At 37.8% G+C, this 18,679-nt stretch overlaps 1 protein-coding gene and 1 long non-coding RNA gene across 14 annotated transcripts in view; one reads left to right on the forward strand and one right to left on the reverse strand.

The window, feature by feature from the left end:
* ERBIN (erbb2 interacting protein) overlaps positions 1–11,200 on the reverse strand; it is a 116,320-nt gene extending 105,120 nt beyond the window's left edge. For 7 of the 13 annotated variants that reach the window (XM_086867012.1, XM_023943802.2, XM_023943801.2 and 4 more), the window contains exon 1: positions 10,674–10,922. The gene's annotated coding sequence lies outside the window, so the exon portion shown is untranslated. Of the gene's footprint in view, positions 1–10,246; positions 10,923–11,118 lie in introns of those variants that run through there. The other 6 variants (XM_086867013.1, XM_086867010.1, XM_023943803.2 and 3 more) reach the window with 3 other exon arrangements.
* Positions 11,201–11,711: 511 nt separating this feature from the next.
* LOC147648498 (uncharacterized) lies at positions 11,712–17,794 on the forward strand. The gene is made up of 2 exons (XR_015280593.1): positions 11,712–15,041; positions 16,511–17,794. It is a non-coding gene; the product is annotated as an uncharacterized LOC147648498 (long non-coding RNA).
* The last annotated feature ends 885 nt before the right edge of the window (positions 17,795–18,679 follow it).

Consider the following 18,679-nt stretch of genomic DNA (forward strand, 5'->3'; position numbering starts at 1 on the left):
TTCCACAGCTATGGAAATAAAATATTTGCCCTCTCTTCTAAGAACCACTCATTTCTTACACAAGACTGAACAGCAATTAGGATGTTATGTAAGTTAATTTACTGAAGTTAATCTTTAACTCCATTTCTAATCACAGGGACTGAACAGAAAGAAAAAACAAGAGAAAAATGACATTCAGAAAGAACAAGCAAAATTGCTTTAAAAAGAAACATACTTTGTTCCTCTGGCTTAAATTATTTTTTACAATTTTATTTATTTTAATAAATTATTTTTTAGGCTTTATATTATTTTTATTTTATTTATTTATTTTATTATTTTAATTTAAATTATATTTTAAATTATTTCAGATTAGCAAAAATTATGCAATATATTAGTTAGAAACTAATCAGATGAAATGACAGCTTTCAGAGATACATGTATTTTTCTGTCTATGGACTCTTTAATATCTTTGCCTTCTAACTAGGAGAAATTAAAGTGAATACCACTTACTTTGCCAACATGGAATAACAAGCAAAAAAACACAAGGCCTTGGGCTTCTGCCTTTTTAATAATAAAACCCTCCAATATCTGGAGCTCTTTGTTGCAAATGTTCTTACTCCTTGTCTTGAGAACTTTTTGAAATCAGACACTGAACAGAAGAAAAAGCCTTCAATGCTTGTTTTTATCAACCATGGTTTTCTACCTGCAGTATCAAGCAATTACATATTTCTCTCAATACTGTAAAGAAACACATACACTATTAACCTTCAAAAACAACCAAGAAAACAAAACAAACAAAAAAAAACCCCAAAAAACCTCCAATTAACCAAAACCACCAAATCATCCACCAAAAACCTGCATACTGTGCACAGGCTTAGATATCCAAGGAGGAAAACATAATTATAATTTTCCTATTTCTTCATTCTTATTGATAAACTCCTGGTTCTAACTTCCATCTATGGAATATGTAAAACCAAGAAAAAAATAAGGGATGGGGAAACAAACAATAGTGAAAACGCTAACAGTGTAAGTCAGCAATTGGTATTTAATACCATCCTCAATACAAAAAGCCCTTTTTAAGCCCTTAACTGAGGAAATAAAATAGGTTTGAAAAACATAATTACCACATTCTGTTTCACATAAATATGGTATTTTTATTCATTTGACATATGTTGCTTCCTGAATGGATTTAATGTATTTTGGCATTCCAGAACAAAACTGCTCTCAGTGTTTGGCACTTCATGTACAATGCATCCAGGAAGCCACTCCTTAAGACTATGCAGCCATCTGCAGCAGACACCAAAGGTTTTTGACAAGCAAGCTGCACTGCTGTAAATATGCAGTAGCTCACTATAAAATAAAAGTTCTCATCTATTAATCAGACTCTGCACATAATTGCCTCGAGATAAATTCAGGTGATCTGCAACACAAAACAGGTCAGCACAGAAACCAGAAAGGGGAAGAAATAATTTAAAAAAGAAACTATTATCAGAAGATTACTGGATATTTAAATGCTTACTAAATTGTATGGCCTACACATTAAAAAATCCCAGTCCCTGATGCCTTGCTTTACATGCACTCTCCCTCAAAAATGGAATGGCCAGAATTCCTATCTAAAGCTAGGACGGACCAAACAACAGAGGTCAGAATAACACAGCAGGGGCAGAACACTTAGATACAAAGTAAGCAGATGTTGGGTACACAGGAGGGGAAGGAAGAACCACACTCAAAACCATCTAGATAGTAACTGCCCAGAAAAACAAATCCAGACAGGTTACATAATTCAATCTATGGTAACAGGAAGAGAAATGGAAGCACATTCATAGATCAGAGTTCAAAGGAAGTACATGCGGGTATGTATATTCATTTCCCATTTTGAATTTGGCAGATTTAAAAAAAATACATCCTACCAAAACCCACAAATAAATATGCACCCCAACACTTCATGCAAGCAAGCTACTAGTTGAAGAGGAATAGTATATAGAACTGGACTTACATTTTACTTCATAATTCCTCCTCCTTTAAACGCTTCTAAGTGTTATCCACTTCAAGCCAGTCTAGTTTTTATTCTTACATGTTTAGTATAAAATGCAGCACTAAAAGCAGAAGCCTTTAGGCATAATACAGCTTTAAAAATAGTTTCACTTTTATACACCTTTTCAACTACAATAAGGAATGGCTAAAATAAGGCATAGCCACTACTTTTAAAAAATGCAAAGGTTCAAACACCAAAACAGAGTAGGGCTGTATTTTCCAGACTCTAAGAATCTTGTCCCTCTGGTTTATACAATAATTATACTACATATTATCTCAACATTATTCTCAGCAGTTTTAAGAGTTACTGTCCTGGACATATATTCATAGCTCCTGAAGCTACTTACCTCTATTGGGGTTTTTTTCATTAATTTTAAAATTGATACATAGATGCCAATGACTCCAATTAGCACTTCGCAACAGTGATGCAGAAGAATTACTCCTCTCTGCAGTGGCTGTGGTTCTTTATAACTACAAATCTTTTCACATCTTCCATGTGGGTAAGCACTGTTATTCTTGTCCTCTATTTACTCAGCTTTTCTCTCACAATGCATGTTTGATTTTTGCCAACTTATAATCTCTTTTCACTCCCAACACAGCGATGAAACATTTAACTTAGTATTTTTGTACTAAATTATTTTTTCCTTTACTCAGTGTTGTGTTCCTCTAAGTGAATGGATGATGATTAAAGAAAAGAGAGCTGTTATGTTATTTTTATTTTACCCTATCAGGCATTTTGCATATCACACAAGCAACTAATACAAAAAAATTAGCAGAAGGCTACTACTGAATGGTTTCTAAAGTATTTTTCCCTCTTTAGACAGGGAAGAACAAGAGTGTACTGCTTACAATAAAACTTATACTAACAACTTAGAATTTAGACAATTATATTTAAGTACACTTACTCTTAAAAGTGTTGTTTTCAATAGGGATAATAATTCACTATCAGAAGCCAAAACCAAGTTTTTCACCTCACAGAAGATTTAAGATGAACTCAAGAGTCTTCTTTCTCATCAAAATGCTAATTACAGCGAAGTTGATTTTAATAATAACCCAACTTAAAGTATTACTTCACTTCTGACACCCCATGCTTTCCAGCATGAGAAAAAAAGAGGTACAATACTACTCTGACACTACTCTAGTTAAAAGTGGGACACTGCCGTGCTTATTTGCTATTAACATGTCACCCTCTTTTCTCAGAATAGGAAAAAGTGACTGAAAAGCACAATGCAGGATTTCCAGAGCATTTCATAGCTGTAATTTCAATTAATTTGAATTGCCCAATGCGTACTTTAGACTTCTCAAAGATTAAAACCAAGTTAATACAAAATTGGGCAGAAATGAGTAACATTTGAGGGAAAGTTATCCTCTGCAGATATTTCATGCTTTGAAGCTGCAATGTAAAATTTGGTCAAGATTTAACACCAGTGGAAGGATGTGTGCGCTACAAATCTAAAATGAGAAAATATATTTTGTATATATATTACATATATTACATATGTATAATACTACTTTAAATTCAGTGGAAAAAAGGAAGAACTCCCTCCACAGATAAGAGAAAGTACTGTTTTTAAAAGGTAAGGAACAATTTGTCAGTTTTTCATTGGTTAGTTTATGTAAACTAACATAAAGGGAAGGGAGAAGCAAAGTAAGAAAGAGGGTAAGAGAAAAATATTGATTAATGACATGTTTTTCTCCCACTCTGTAACACTTTCTTCAAACCTGCCCCATAGAAAGATTAAGGCCTGAATCCTTCCCTTGACACCTCACCACATTCTGCTGCAAGACTGATGTCACGGAAGACTACAGGACATTTGAAATGTTGACAATACATCTCCAACAGATCCCACAACTTCACAAAGAAATGTCTGCATGCTTTACTGTCTTTTTCTAGTAAGAACCACAGAATGCCAGCAGCCTCAGCATTTCTTCTGCTTTGTTTCAATGAAACAAAACAAAATAAATGGTCCCTGAAAAATTGATGAACTCACTCAGATAAATACAAATTAAAGAGTAAATTAACTTCAACTCTATTAAAATCTATTTTAAGTATATCTTGCTTTTCTAGTACTTGTATTACATACATTTTCATTTAGTCAGATGAAATACCTAGTACCAGACCCAAAGCCTTAACATCTAAATCAAAAATAACACACTGGAAGAACAGGATTGTCTAATGGCCGCAGAAAGCCCACACCTTCAAAAAACATTTTTCAGGAAAACAAAACTCTCCTAAAAACCACAAATAAAATCCACTATAGATAAACAATATCATAGTAAAATACTGAAGCTCCGAATTTCTTTTCCCCCTTATCAATGTTTCTGATCTTATTCATCAGGATCAGATCCAGATGGATTGACAAATTCTGAGTTCCAACTGATTCCCCTCCCTGTCATATTCTGAGAAGATGGTTAAATACGTCTGTATCCATCCTTTTTCACCACTTCTTCCTTAAGTTACCTTGTTTTTAATAGTTTTCCGGCACCCATATGTGAACCAACAACTGTGACCTGACAAAAGTCACAAGTAAAATTGTACGATTGTTCCAAATACTTTTTCCAGCACTGCACACTCAATTCCCTTTGCCTGTAATTCCACCAAGAGGTTTAAAGAACTCATTAATTACTTGGAATAAATCACCTTGTGTAAGTTTACTACAGCATAGCAGACACAAATGGTATAAAAGACTGAATAGGTATGAATGAAGAAGTGAACTTCTGAATTTTCTCCCTCAGTGATGAATTTTACTGCCAATCCCCCAAAAATATAGAGCAGCTCAGAAATTAAATAACCAACAGAGCTCCAGGGTTAGCACCACATATGATTTTGTGACCAGAAGTAACCCAAAATGAGTATGTTCTCCAAAAAGGAGCTAACTACCAACCTCACATTCCAGGCCACCACAGACTAACATGCCACAGCAAGCTAACATACCAGCAGCAGCAGATCAGTGAACATTAACTGCTGTCTGCACATTCACTGATCCCCCTTCAAGTAGACCCTACTCAAAGGCCAAAGTGGAACCTAAGTAAATTAAACATCTAAATATCTTTCATAAATATCACACTCAGTAGCATAAGCATGGAAAGCAAGCATTTACAAAGCATTTAAGTCACAAAAGATTTAGACTGCTATACTGACACTGCTATACTGACACACTTCAGTTTAATTTTACTGAAAATACAGGCCTCAGTCTTATAAATATAACTGCAGCCAAGCTTTTTGTTGTTTTAACCACAAGCGTGCACAAGCACATACAGATTTTTAAGCAACATCTTTCCACAGACAAAAAAACCCCTGTAATTCCCAACAATAAATGTTCTCCGATACCCAGCTTTAAATATAAAAATCTGTGTTATCTTCAGGGTTACTTGTAATACAAAAGATCTGCATAACTTGATCAAATTGCTGATAAAATGATTGATATTCTAAACTATTATTTCTCCCCTCTGGTAGAGTAATGCCAGGAAGACACCAGCCACATGGGAAAAAAGCAGCAGCTCTCAAAGCTTAGCAGTCCATCACAAGTCTTCTAGACAAGCCTGGAAACACTTACTAGCATTCAAAAACAAAGATATCTACAGTCATTCTGGATGACCAAACCTGTGTATGACATTCAGTCATCTGGCACTGCATTTTAGATGTTTCTGTAAATACACTGATGTAGCATAAAGCACCTATACCATCTCTTCTGCTTCTTAAAACTTAGAAGGTTTGGAAGATATGTACTGAAAAACTCCAAGGACGAGGAGGGCAAAGAATGCTGAAGAAATAATTTCTGCAAATGTACTAATCACATACATCATGGGACAGAGGACAAAGGAAGAACATGAAACTTCTCTTCCATAACTGTGTGGGAAGATGGAACCCCTTATGCAGTTGCTACAGGAACTTCTCAAGCAAACTTAAGAGTTGAAAACTGGTGAGAAGACTCCAAAGGCAGCAGTGAAACTCAAAGCACATTACTTGAAAAGAAAAAAAAAACAACAAGACCATCCTTCTGCATCTACCTTTGACACAATACCAGAACTTAAAATATTTTGAATTTATTTATTTATTGGGATTGGTGTTTTCCCCGGCAAGGAGAACAGAGCCCTGACCATTTTGCAGGAAAATACCACCCATTCCAAACAAACAAATTATAAATGTTTCACTTGAAGTATTTATAACTTTTACTTATACTTCAAACCACCTCTGAGCTTCTTTCACTCCTAAAACTGGCCCCAGACAACTGACACAAGAAGTAGCCCTTGAGCACTAGGAGCTCACAGCAAGACAATTATACCTCAACCTATGCAAAACATCTTATGTAATAAGATTGAGCCTTATAAGGCTTGGTTACCTTCTGAGATTATAGAACTACCAGGACCTCTACAATAGCCAAGACTGTTCAGAGTGTCCTCAGATTCTACTTAATTGTCACTGTTTGTTCCTGTGCATAGTGATTGCTTACTGTCAAGTATCTACAAATTCCTTGCAAGAACAGAAAGAAACTAATCTACTTTTTAACTTGAACTTTTACTTTTAAACTTTTAACTTTTTACCCTAGGCAGGACAGCTGCAATACTGATGTTCTCCAATGTAAGTACACTTCAGTTTGGTTTCATTTAGACCAAAGGAAGATGTTAGTTCAGTTTTACTTCTCAATTATGTGAAGTCACAATGTATTTTTGAAGGTATAATTGCAATCTAGTGTTGAAATACCATGCTTCTGTACCCCCTTTAGGGAAAGTACAATGAGTAATAATTCAAACACCTGTACTGAAACTTAAGCATAAGAGATATGAGTAACTTAAAAAAAACTAATGATGTTCCTTTGAATCCACTGAATTTCAGGACTAGGTCCCATCCAGGTCACCAAAACTGTTACCAAAAATTGGTAAAAATAAAGAACTCCTTAGCACCGATGTAGCATTAAGAAGTAGGCATTCTTTATGTGGTGGGATGCACAAGAGGCTATCTCCTCCAAAATACCATGCATGGTGAGTACAGAAAAAGCTCCTGTTTATATACTATATTTTACATACATATTCATTGATTTCCTGGAATAAACGTACTAATGATAACCATTTTCCCAAAATCAATAACATTTTCCCTCCCCTTTCTGCATGTGTTCCTCTGTCCTGGGGGTCTCTCTGGTGGTTGCTGGTGGCCAGCAACCCCAAAGTCATAGCTGACTGCTTGGGAACTTGTAAAAGTTGGCGCAACTGGGCTGGTTGCTTTCCAGTTCTTCCTAGAGAATAAGCATTGTGCAGTTCCATAGGCCAGTGGTTTTTAAAGAATAAGCATTGTATTAGCCCACCAGGTGCAAACAATTTTTCATCTGGCAACAATGAAGGCAAGGCAGCAGAAAAAGCTCAATTATCCTGAGATTACTACATAAGAAAAATACTATTGATTCCAGCATAACATTTTTTTCCATTTTAATTAGATGGGAGATACATAAATCTCTCCTAAATCACCATCCTTACTTTGAAATCTTACATTTTTAAGATTTGACTCAACACTCAAAACACTGCATTCTTAGTTCAACGTGAAAGCTGTATTTCAGTTAATTAACCCTTTTACAACAAAGAAATCTTAAAAACAATCTCATACCCATGGTCAAAAATAGACTATTTGGTACTCAAACTACCTTCAATGTTTTCATTCTGATATGAGAAGTGTCCTTCTCAAAAGCTGACAAGGTAAAATAGCAATGTTTATAAATCTTCATTTTCCAGATAATCTTCATTTAACAATCTATTCCAAATGTCACCGTGAGCATTTGCATGCTCAGACAGGAATACTGTCTACTATTTTCATATCTGTGTAAGTAACTCTTCCACCAACTCAACCAGCAACTCATTTGGAAAAGGTTAGATTTCTAATTCCTCTATGTGGATTAAATGTCAGGGACTTCTTCAGCAGATCAAGTTACTGTATAGGGAGAATCTCCTGAAGATACAACATGTCAACTATTTGATCTTTACATAACATTTTCCCGAAAACATTTTCCTTTTCGCTTAGGAGCAGGAAGGACAAAAACAAAATAAGAATGCAGAGCAGACAGACAGTGATTCATTACAGAAACACAGGAAAGCCGAGCTGAGGAATTTGCTCCCATCCCCTTCTATTTCTAGAACCTACTGCTAACATGTGAGGTATAATGTATGTTACACATGTGCAAGCCTTTCCTTAGCTTTGATCTTCCAAGCATGGCTCTTAATGCCTGGGACTACAGGCTCTCAACATATTCACCAAGAACAAATTATAACACTGTTTTCTGAGACCACCAGCTTAATACACTAAGAAATTATCAATCATTAATATTTTCTCCACAGAGCCCCCTCACCCACTCTATATTAACAAGATGTGTAAATTGATACCCTAACAGAGCTTTATATTTACACTAATCATTATCTACTGTGCAGCTTATATATAAGACAGATCAGTTCATAATTTATTAATATAATAATCATCTTAATGATAATCATGTTCCATATTTTGCCATATACTGCAACTTCTAGCTCTTTTGATTGCAAGCATACCTTCTTAAAATTAGCAATGTTTACTCCTGCTTAATTTAATTCAGGAGTAAGGACCAGCCAGGTCAAAAGAACGTTTCCCCAAGCCATCAACACCTAGCTATAAAAGTGCTGTTTCAAGCACATGAGCTACCAGTGGTAAAGTTAAATAATTTTCTTTGTAATAAGAATATCAATGTCTGATATGACTACTGTCTAAATATGACTGATTTTTAGTTGTGATCGTCGATCTCAAGAAAGAATACATCCCTTCATGTTACTCCCAAACTATGTTAATGACATGAATGGCATTCAATGATATAACCATGAGCTGTAAGGAGTACTGAATTACACTTTCATCATTAAAAAGGGCCTTATCCATAGCTACCATGGTGACAAAACACTAGAGTAGAAAGTTGTGCCTCCACTACAAGGCACTATTCTTCTACATGGCATTGAAAAATATCAAGTGCATCATGAGAAACACAAAAGGCCTGAAAAGAAACAAAATTGCCTTGATTATGAACATACTGGTTTACAACTAAATTTGTCATGCACGGCTACAACTCCTCATCCTCCTCTCAAGAATCTCAGTCATTATTTGGACTGAAACACTGCTCTGGAAAGGGATGGTTCTTTGTAAAAGGATTACTCTATTCAGCCTTTCTGCCAAGCATCAGCCACATAAGGAAAGCAAAGTTCACTGCCATTTATTTTGTCCAGATCTTTCTAATGCCTAAGAATAACTCTTACTGCTGCCTGGAAAGGTAAGTCTCTAAATTGCAAACCAAATTATTTATTTGTTACCAGCCACTGAACCCACTTCAGGTATTTATATGTTAATACTTCTCCTTACAGTATATCAAACAGAAGAGTTGGATTATTTTTTCTTAAAGCTCTAAATTACTCCATGATGTTAAAGAACTACCTGTTTAGAAGCATTAAAACTTTTGCACAGAAATTACTTTGTCCAAGACTCCCAAATACCAATACATGTCAGACACTGGCAAGACTGAAGCATACACATCTATCAGACTAACATGTTGCTTCCAAGTTTGACAAAAAGGAACCAACATTCCAGAGCTATGGTTTCTGCCTCATTCTGAACATTCACAGTATGAGAAACTCCTTGCCTTCGCGAAAGAACTAACCTGTAATTCTCTCTTTGATGAATGTGAAATAAACATGCCTCTAGTTAGATGGCACCACAAGCACCAGAGGTACAAAATTTTACACCAAAACTTCACATTTAGTTTCCCCTTCAACTGCTTCAAAAAGGAGTTCTTTCAAAAATTGGAAAGGGGAAAGTGGTCATCAAAAACAAGGCTACATTAATATCTTCAACTGCATCCGCTTTAAAGAAGTCAGACAACTAACTAGCTAGCTGCTTTGGTTCTGTTCTGTATTTTACTTTAAATTAAGGTTCTTAAGATGAACTTTGCAAGAATCAAAATGCAGGACAGACCTCCGCTATACAAGCTGAAAAACAAGCAGTCCAACTTGTCGCTTTGAGAACAGAGACGGTAAAGGGGAAGAAGACGGGTGACTGCAGCAATCGAAGGTGGAAAAACTGCGACATTTACAGATGACCAGGAGGGCATATTTTCATAAAGAAACTTAACAGCAATCCTGAAGAAATCCGGCCAGACATTAACTGATATTCCAGAAAACAAGGCAGACATAAGAACGAAGCCGCAAGATCTTTTGATTAAATAAAATACTTTACCTCCTTCATGACTTTCTCATTTCCCGATAAATTAACTGTACTCGCAGGGTTACCAAACGTTTTGGAAGGGAGGGAGCTGAAGCAGCAGTTACGCAGTCGAGCAGCTTCAGCTCAGTGCCTTCTCGGACCGAACAAAGAAACTTCTGTGTCCGATGAGATTAAAAACTTTCGGTCTCACAGACTCTTTCCCTGCCTCCATGAAACCAGCGCCTCGGTACACACGTTCAGGCGAGACGGGGAGAAACACAATGAGCAGCTAAACTGTGCAGGCCAAGGCGGAAAACAGAGACAAAATATAAAGGCCAAAAACAGGATATAGAACGAAGCCTTAACTCCTTGATTTTTTTTTTTTTTCTCCACCCCCTTCCCAGAGGAAGGACTTTTCTGTTGTTTTTGTTGCTGCTGATCCCAAGCCTTCCCTATTTACCTTAGCTGTCGGGGCGTCGTCTAAACCAGATCCAGCAGGCAGGACTTTCTTCCGACCTGAAGTAATATCCAATCGAATTTTCTTCTTCAGTGAGGCGGAGGGCAGAGAATTGGGGGAGAAGGAGAAGGAATATTAGCAGCTTTCGCCAAGGACGGGGGAGTTCGTGCGCACGGGGAGAGGGCACCAGAGCAGCCGGGCTCCTCCCGGCCTCTGCCGGGGTCTGCCCCGCGGGCGGCCCCGAGTCGCGCCGGCCCCGCCCGGCGGCGACACCGCAGCGCCCCCCACCACCCAGCGCGGCCCGGCCTGGACCGGCCCGCCCGCCGCCGCCCCTCGCCCGCCCCCCCGGCGCGATGGGCACCGCCGCTCCCCCCCGGCTCCGCGCCCGGGCTCGCGCTGCCCGCCACCGCTTAGGGCTGAAGGGAAGCGGGATGGCCGCCTGCCTCACCTGCCCGCCGCCGCCCTCGCTCCCCGCCTCCTCTGGAACACTTCCCCCTTTCTCGCGGCTTCAGTCTCCCGCCCCCCTCCCCGGCCTCAGCAGCGGGGGGCCCGGGGAGGCGGCGGAGATGTGGGGAGGGGGAATGAACACCCCAGGCAGACACGCGGCGGGGGGAAGGGGAGGTGGCCGCGGGCGAAGCCGCCGCGCCCCTGCTGCTGCCGGCGCCGCGCACCGCTGGCCAGGCGGGGGAGGCACTGCAGCGGCAGGGGGGGCGGAGCGGGAGCAGGGCCCGGGCCGAGACCTGGCGGAGGCGGGCAGGCGAGAGCGAGATCAGGCGGGAGCAGGAGCAGGCAGGCGCGGCGGGCGCGCCCGCACTGGCTGTGCCGGGCGGGAGGAGGGACGGGCGGACAGCGCCGGGCGGGGGGCCGAGCAGGGGGAAGGCCGTGAGGGACGGGCGCTGCGGCCAATGGGGCCCGGCGGGGGCGGGCTGTGCAGGAACAGGGCGAGGCGGGGCGGGGGGCGCTGGCGCGGGGTTGGGGCCGGCGCGGGCCGGGGGGAGGTGGGAGCGGCGCCGGGCGTGGCCCGTGTGTCGCCGCCACGGAATGGCTTCTCCCGCTGCCGCCCGGCGTGGGGCCTGTCCTAGTTTGTCTTCGGCAGGGGAGCGTCAGTCGCACAGGCAAATTCAGTCCTGAATGATAGAAGTTTCCTCGTTAGCAGCTCGGCTTCCTAATTCAATGGTTGCACACCCTTTGTAGAAGCGCTGAGGCGCCGGCTCACGCTGTCAGGCGCTGGCCGTCGCGTCTTCGTGGCCATCCCACCCCTGCTCCCCCACCTTGTGCTGCCTGACTCGGAGTTACCAAGGGTCCGAGGGAACGAACACACCCAAGGGGAAAAACCGACAGCCTCCACCCACGCTTTGGTGTTTGGGTTTGGCTACATTAAACTTGGATGCAAACAACAACAATTAAAATAATGCCGCACATATTGTCACAATGTTTCACGTAAACCCTGGAACGTTGCTGTACTTTCTCTTCCAAGTATTTCAACACTGTCAGTGCAATACAAAAGCGCTGGAAATGCGTGTTGACTGACAGAATCATGCACAAATACATGTTTGAAAAGCAGGCAGTGCATAGGTCACACGGCTTTGGGATCGGCTGGGTTTGCATTGCAGCAGTACTGTTGCGATCCAAACAGAAACAGTGACTTTCTGTTTAATTTCCTGGATTGTTTGAAATGGGCATTTGATACCTATTGTGTATGCAATATGCCACTTTAACAGTCCTGGAGCCCGGAGTTCTGCTCAGCCACAACACAGGACATGAAGCTGACAGCAGGGTGGATTTGTACATGCTGCTCACCTTATGCTCCTTAATTGTGCTCAGCAGAGACCAGTCTAAGGACAGAGGTAGTTTTGTTTTCACGCTAATTTAATACCTGGCTACTCTACTGGGACTGCCACCAACTAAGGTGGAATAGTGTTTTATGATGATAATATTTACTGAGAAATTGGCAAAATGCTAAGAAATGCCCTGTTATATGAGCCAAGGGAAAATGGTATGTCATGTTACTATTGACCCGTCCCTGATTTTAACATATCACTAGATGAGAAAAGTCCTTTACACCCCTACCAGTCTTTGAAAGTAACTCAAATTGATATTTCCTGTTCAAGATCATTGTTTGCTTTATCTAGTTTCTTACAGGGCTTTCCATGAAGAGTTTAATCTTTAGCAACAAAACATTTTTATAAGAGTCCACTGTGTTTAACAATACTGTTATTTATTTTAAACTTCTTGCCTGTACATGGGAATTGTATGTTCAAGTATCTAGCTTGTGTCCAGATACAGAAAATAAGCACGTTTTCCTACTAGGATAATAATATTCACTTACTGTTTCTTTACTTTTCTTCATCTTCATGAGCATACAGTCCTACTTTGGGGACTACATCTATGCTTAAATTTAAATAATTAAACTAAATCAAATGTAGTCATCTGAGTTTATAAAAAGAGAATTGTGTGTGTATGTACAGAAATTTCCCAAAACATTAAATCACTTCTATTTCTTCTTGTTCAGAAGAGCCACTTTCTTCAAATGACTCAGGTTTGGACTAAGGCCAAGCAAGACACTTGACACTAAGATTTAGAATTTCTCACTACAGTGCCCTGCAGTGGTGCCCAACACTGGAGTTATAATAAAATTACTACCTTTTTTTTTTTTTTTTTAATCTCTTGCAAATGATTGATCATTCCTGTTGAATACCAAATAATGTATCCTTATCATAATGCGAATAGCTCTCTGCAACTGATGCCCTCCATCATGAACTCTTCAGGGCAGTTTTTTTATGTGAATTATCATAACTTTTTTAATGCAAAGATATTATTTGGAAATGTTTACTGCAAATTGCCTGATGCATTTATTAATGCAGCAGAGTAACAGATGGGTAAGAGAATGTATAGTAGCTGTTGCTCAGATAGTGAATGTCCCATAGTTGTTAACATTAGGAATGTAAGATGCTGTTTCACAGTTTTAGCCATCAAAAATAAAAGCCTAGCCAAAGTCTGCTGAAACTACAGCTCACTGGAGCACAATTACAAAGGACTTTTTGCACTGACAAGATATAACTATCTATACAAATTAGGAAATAAAAATGCTATAAATATCAAGAAAGTATTTAGATTACAGCTCCAGCAGAGTTCCCAGCAATATTAATTCCCAGAGTTACTATCCCAGTTACCAAATAATTACAGATCAAGTGGACAAGGTACAAAATACAGAGTTACATGAGTCTTTCAAGTGAGACTATGCATCTGATACCACTGAACATTGAAACAATATAACATCCCTTATACACCCTTTCATGCTGGACATCAAGCCCAAACTTCTCTCCTTTTCATTTCTATTTTTATATTTGATCGGGAGCACTAGTAAATACTGCAACAACATGCAGCTAAATCAAAAGAATATTTGGTGAAACAGTCACCTGTTTATTTGTCTCTTTCAGGAGTTAAGTGGTCTGAACAATTACTACATAGTTTGTTCTGAGTAATAGGGTTTAATTGCTGCTTTTCCCTATTCTTACTACTGCTTTTCATTATGATTGCAAGTTACCACTTTTCCAAGAAATAGATTGAAAGGCCTCTGGGGTAAGCACTTCTGTTTATTAAATGCTCTAGTAGTGACTTGAACAGTGGATTTCAAATTGATTTGAAATGGAACTTCTGGACATGATTGCAATATAAATATTAAATAATAATTAGTGGAAGTCATAACCACCTGAAAGACACAAAGAGGCAATAAGTAATTTTCCTTTAAAAAGTGCATATTGACGTTTATTTTAAATATTCCGCAATTTAAATTTTGCCAAAATGTCTTACTGTAAAATTTTCTGAATTTATGTGATTCACAAGGGGACGACACCACATTTATGCTGGTTAAATTAACACAAAACTGGTATAATTCAGTGGCAATTAAGTCTTAGAAGTGTGCTGTTATAACTTCTAAATGCATAATGTGTATCTACTATATTTAAAGAGAAGCTAAGCAAGCAACTTCTATTTAGTCTAACTTCAATACAATGCCAAATTTACACTGGCTAAATACACCATACAAATAAGTTTTCTCTGTATTTGATTGTTTTGTTTCTCAAATAGTAGAATCAAAATGATGAATGTAAATGCATAGTGTGACTAAATTTTGTGATATTATGCAAGTACCAATAGAAAACCTTGGTAACACCACAACCCATTTTTTATATGCTGTGTTCTAGAAATGGTTAGGAATGTTTTAGAGCTATTTTTAACCATTTTATTGTGACTTTTTGTTTGTATTTATCTTCCCCAGTTAGCATGGGAGAGCTGGTGAATTCTGAGGAACACTTGGGACATGGAAGAGCATTTCATATGGTGGAGAGTACAAAAAAATGTGGTGATAAGGTACTTTTACTCTTGCCTGATTCGGACTGCTTTGCTCCTGTACAGTCTTGTTAACACTGATTTTAAGCTATGCTGCAGCCTCTTAGCCTAAGGGTCTGTTTTGACAGCTGATGCCACCACATAAATCTTGTGCTGGGGAAAACAAAGTGGAAAGGAATGAAAATGAAGCCATACTGTGTGAGGACACTAACATCTGTAGATCATAAAATCTGAACCAAAAATCCATCACTGACTAGGTTAAGACGTATGAAATTGGCAGAAAGAGCCAACTGTGAAGCTGCCTGAAATGAAGCCATGTGCTCAGTATGTTGCCTATGCACCAATGGTAGTTTTGGCTTGCATTGCTAAGTTCTTGGATCCTAGAAAGGTAACAATTAATGCTGTTGAGGATGTTTGTGTCCAAATAGAAATCCTAAAAGAATGCTGTACCAACCTCTAGTAAGACCTGGAATACTTTTCTACAGAAAATCAGTTATGCTAGCTCTACAGGACACATCATCACACAACCATTTAATAAAACCATACTTCTCTAATTGTAGGATGAATTGCATTTATTTTACATTTTATGTAAAATATTTTGATTTTGACAATTAATTTTTCTTAGAAAATGCTAATCTGACAACACAAATCTCTTAGTAGTCTTTAACAGCAATGTTGTGTGTATGCACACGTAATTTTTTTATCTTTCCCTTCTCTTTTTGTATGAATAATGGCAGTCATGTAAAAATAAATTCTGACAATGTGTGAATTCTTGGCTTCAGTGTTGGTTCAGTGATATTTCAAACTGAATTTCTTAATGGACTACCATATTTGGAAGTAAATCCTTTTGAAGCAAGGTGATACAAATAGTTCAGTGAGATGAACTCCTGTCTCTAGACCAGCTAAACTGACAGATTGTACCATAAGAAAAGAGTTTTTGATTTCTAGAGAAACCACCATGGAACATTTTTAGGAGAGTTTAAAAAAAAAAATCTTTTTGATTGTTCTCTATCTGCAAAATATGGTTCATGAAAAAAGATAATTTCATTTTGAGGAAAACAATTACTTTTTTCAGAATCTGTTAGAGCAATTGCAGATTTCTTTCATTACATACGAAATTCAATTTTATGTTCAATTAAAAAAGAATAATTTTGTCTTCCCCATTTATTTTCTTTATGAAGCCCTCAGTTCTCCTTTTTTACTAATTTTTTGCCTTTTTTTCTCCTCACACAATTAATACAAATGACATAGTTCTAAGTGCTAAAATGTTCTCCTTTATCAACAAACAAAATATTAAAAATTGCACTTTATCACTTGAATCACTGAAAACCTTACAGAAATATTATATATATTTTTTTAATTTTCATTTGACAAGAATAGTTTCAGAGTATTTTCTAAGATCTAAAATAGGTATTTTTTCAGTTATATCTGTCCTACCTTCTAAGGCATGGTAGATGTAAACAATAAATTTTTTATGTTTGGATTCACAGGTTTCATCTCCTGTTTTACTCCACCAAAAGATACTTTTCTATATCTTTACATGGCAGCTATATTCTATAGCATTCTTCCACAGGAGGAAGAAAATAGCGACTTTTCAGGCCAAAAGAGTGAAAAAGTTGTCTCTTAACTAATTTTTATTCCTGCAAACAAACAAAAGCATTCAACAGAGAGTTTGACTTTACTAAGAGTGAAGTGCACTTTAGCCTAGAGGTGTAATTATTTCAATTTCTAGGAAAAAATACTTAAAATCTTTTACTTTCTTAAACTAAAGTGAAAATGCATAGCTTCTGATTAACCATGCTATTAGCAATGTAGCAGACTTTACCTCTGAACATCATGACACCATCGACTCAACCCATTTCCATGAATGTATTTCCAACTGTTGTGATTAAACAGCATACATTCAGATTAAACAGACACATAGCTCAGATGAGAGAGACCTTCAATGAATTTTGATACTGTGGGATATAAACTAGATAAAGTTTGTAGAAAAGGTGATACCTTTCATTAGATCACGTGATAGAAATGGAAAAAATAAAGTTTTTGACTTGACTGACATCATTAATGAGAACTGAGAAGGAGAAAAACCCAAACTAAATACAAGTGGGATGGTATTTGTTTTTATATAATAAAATTATTTTAATCAATTAAACACTGGTGAGAAAACACCTGCTAACATGAATGTTCTGAGGATGAATCAGCAAGAAAACTGTCAACTTTACAAATAATGTTGCTACTGTCTCCATGAAGAATGTAGTTCCATGATTGTTTTTTAAACATGACTTGGAGGTCCCATTTTAGTCCCTGCTCTGAGATGGACTATTGGTTTTTTTATGTATGAAATAATTACTATGAAATAATTATTCTCCTACCCTTTGTTGTGTTTTGTCTGTGATCTGTTATCTGTATCAATTCATTGTAGTTAATAACAGTTGATGAGTTCTGTGCATGTAATTTTCATAGGGATGTGTGATACTTAGTGTAATAAATTTAAAGAGTATCAAGAAAACTCATGGAAATTAATTATTTTGGTCACTGATATCAATTATATTAAATATGTGAGTATCCATGAAGTTTACTTTGGCTGTGCCAGCAAGGTTTCACACTAATGAGTGTTTGTTAGTATAGGGATTTTAATACTGGAACCGTTGTTTAAAAAGAGGTGTGGGAAAAAGAAGTCTTCAAGGACATGTAAATGCTGTAATTATCTAACTATATTTTTTGTATCTATACCAGCATTGAGTATTACGCAATAAACATGAATATTTTATCAATGAGGACTTCCATTTTGCATTATTAGATTGATAGGTGGTATTTGGGAGGTTAATTCAAATTCAAGGCTTGCTTCTTGCCAGGCAGTTCTGAGACTTTTCCTAGTGTGTCTTGCATAATTTTCTGAAGTTTGTTGATTAGTGGATTCCTCTACAAGGCACTTTGTATAGTCACTTTTTGCCAGCCATATTATCTAGAAAGGTGATGTTCATCTTCTAGTACATGAAAGGCAATAAATTCTTAATTTAGCAGTGGAAATCTGTGGAGAAGTTTAGGTGAGGTTTAGTGGTACAGTTCTTTAAAATACTTTCCCATTATAAGGTTTTCAAGCTTTGGTTGAAAGTTTGTCTCTCTCCTACTGATTTCCACAGTTTTTTATGAGTAGTAGGCACTTTCATCTGAAAACCACCCATTTAGATATATAATATTATATTAAGTCAGAGAAACAATTTTTCCGGTTTCAAGTTCTTTATCTTTGACAGAAACTATCTTGAATTAAGTCCCTCCACAACCAAGAGACCTTTGGGAGAGAAAACTTCTAAGATGTGAATATTTATAAACTGCTTTTTAAGACACTCAGATGTAAACGACACAGCTCTTGTCAGGCTGTTTAGCATTTTAGAACTATGCAGATATTTTCTTATCATACTCTGAAGAAATGGGAAATTGCCAGTGTGTGGTTGTGTTCTTTTCCAGCACATATTTATTTTTACTATATAACCTGTTTTGCCTCTAGTTCAGCCATGCCTTTATGTGCTAATACAATCATAAAACAAATACGAGTTTGGTATATATCTATACATATATATATATACACATAATTGATCCACAGAAGTCTAAATCTGAAATATTACATGAGATGTATATGTGTCATGGACATATAAAAG

This window comes from Cyanistes caeruleus, chromosome Z (genome assembly GCF_971803275.1).
Source record: "Cyanistes caeruleus chromosome Z, bCyaCae1.hap1.1, whole genome shotgun sequence".
In the NCBI taxonomy this organism is placed as follows: domain Eukaryota; kingdom Metazoa; phylum Chordata; class Aves; order Passeriformes; family Paridae; genus Cyanistes; species Cyanistes caeruleus.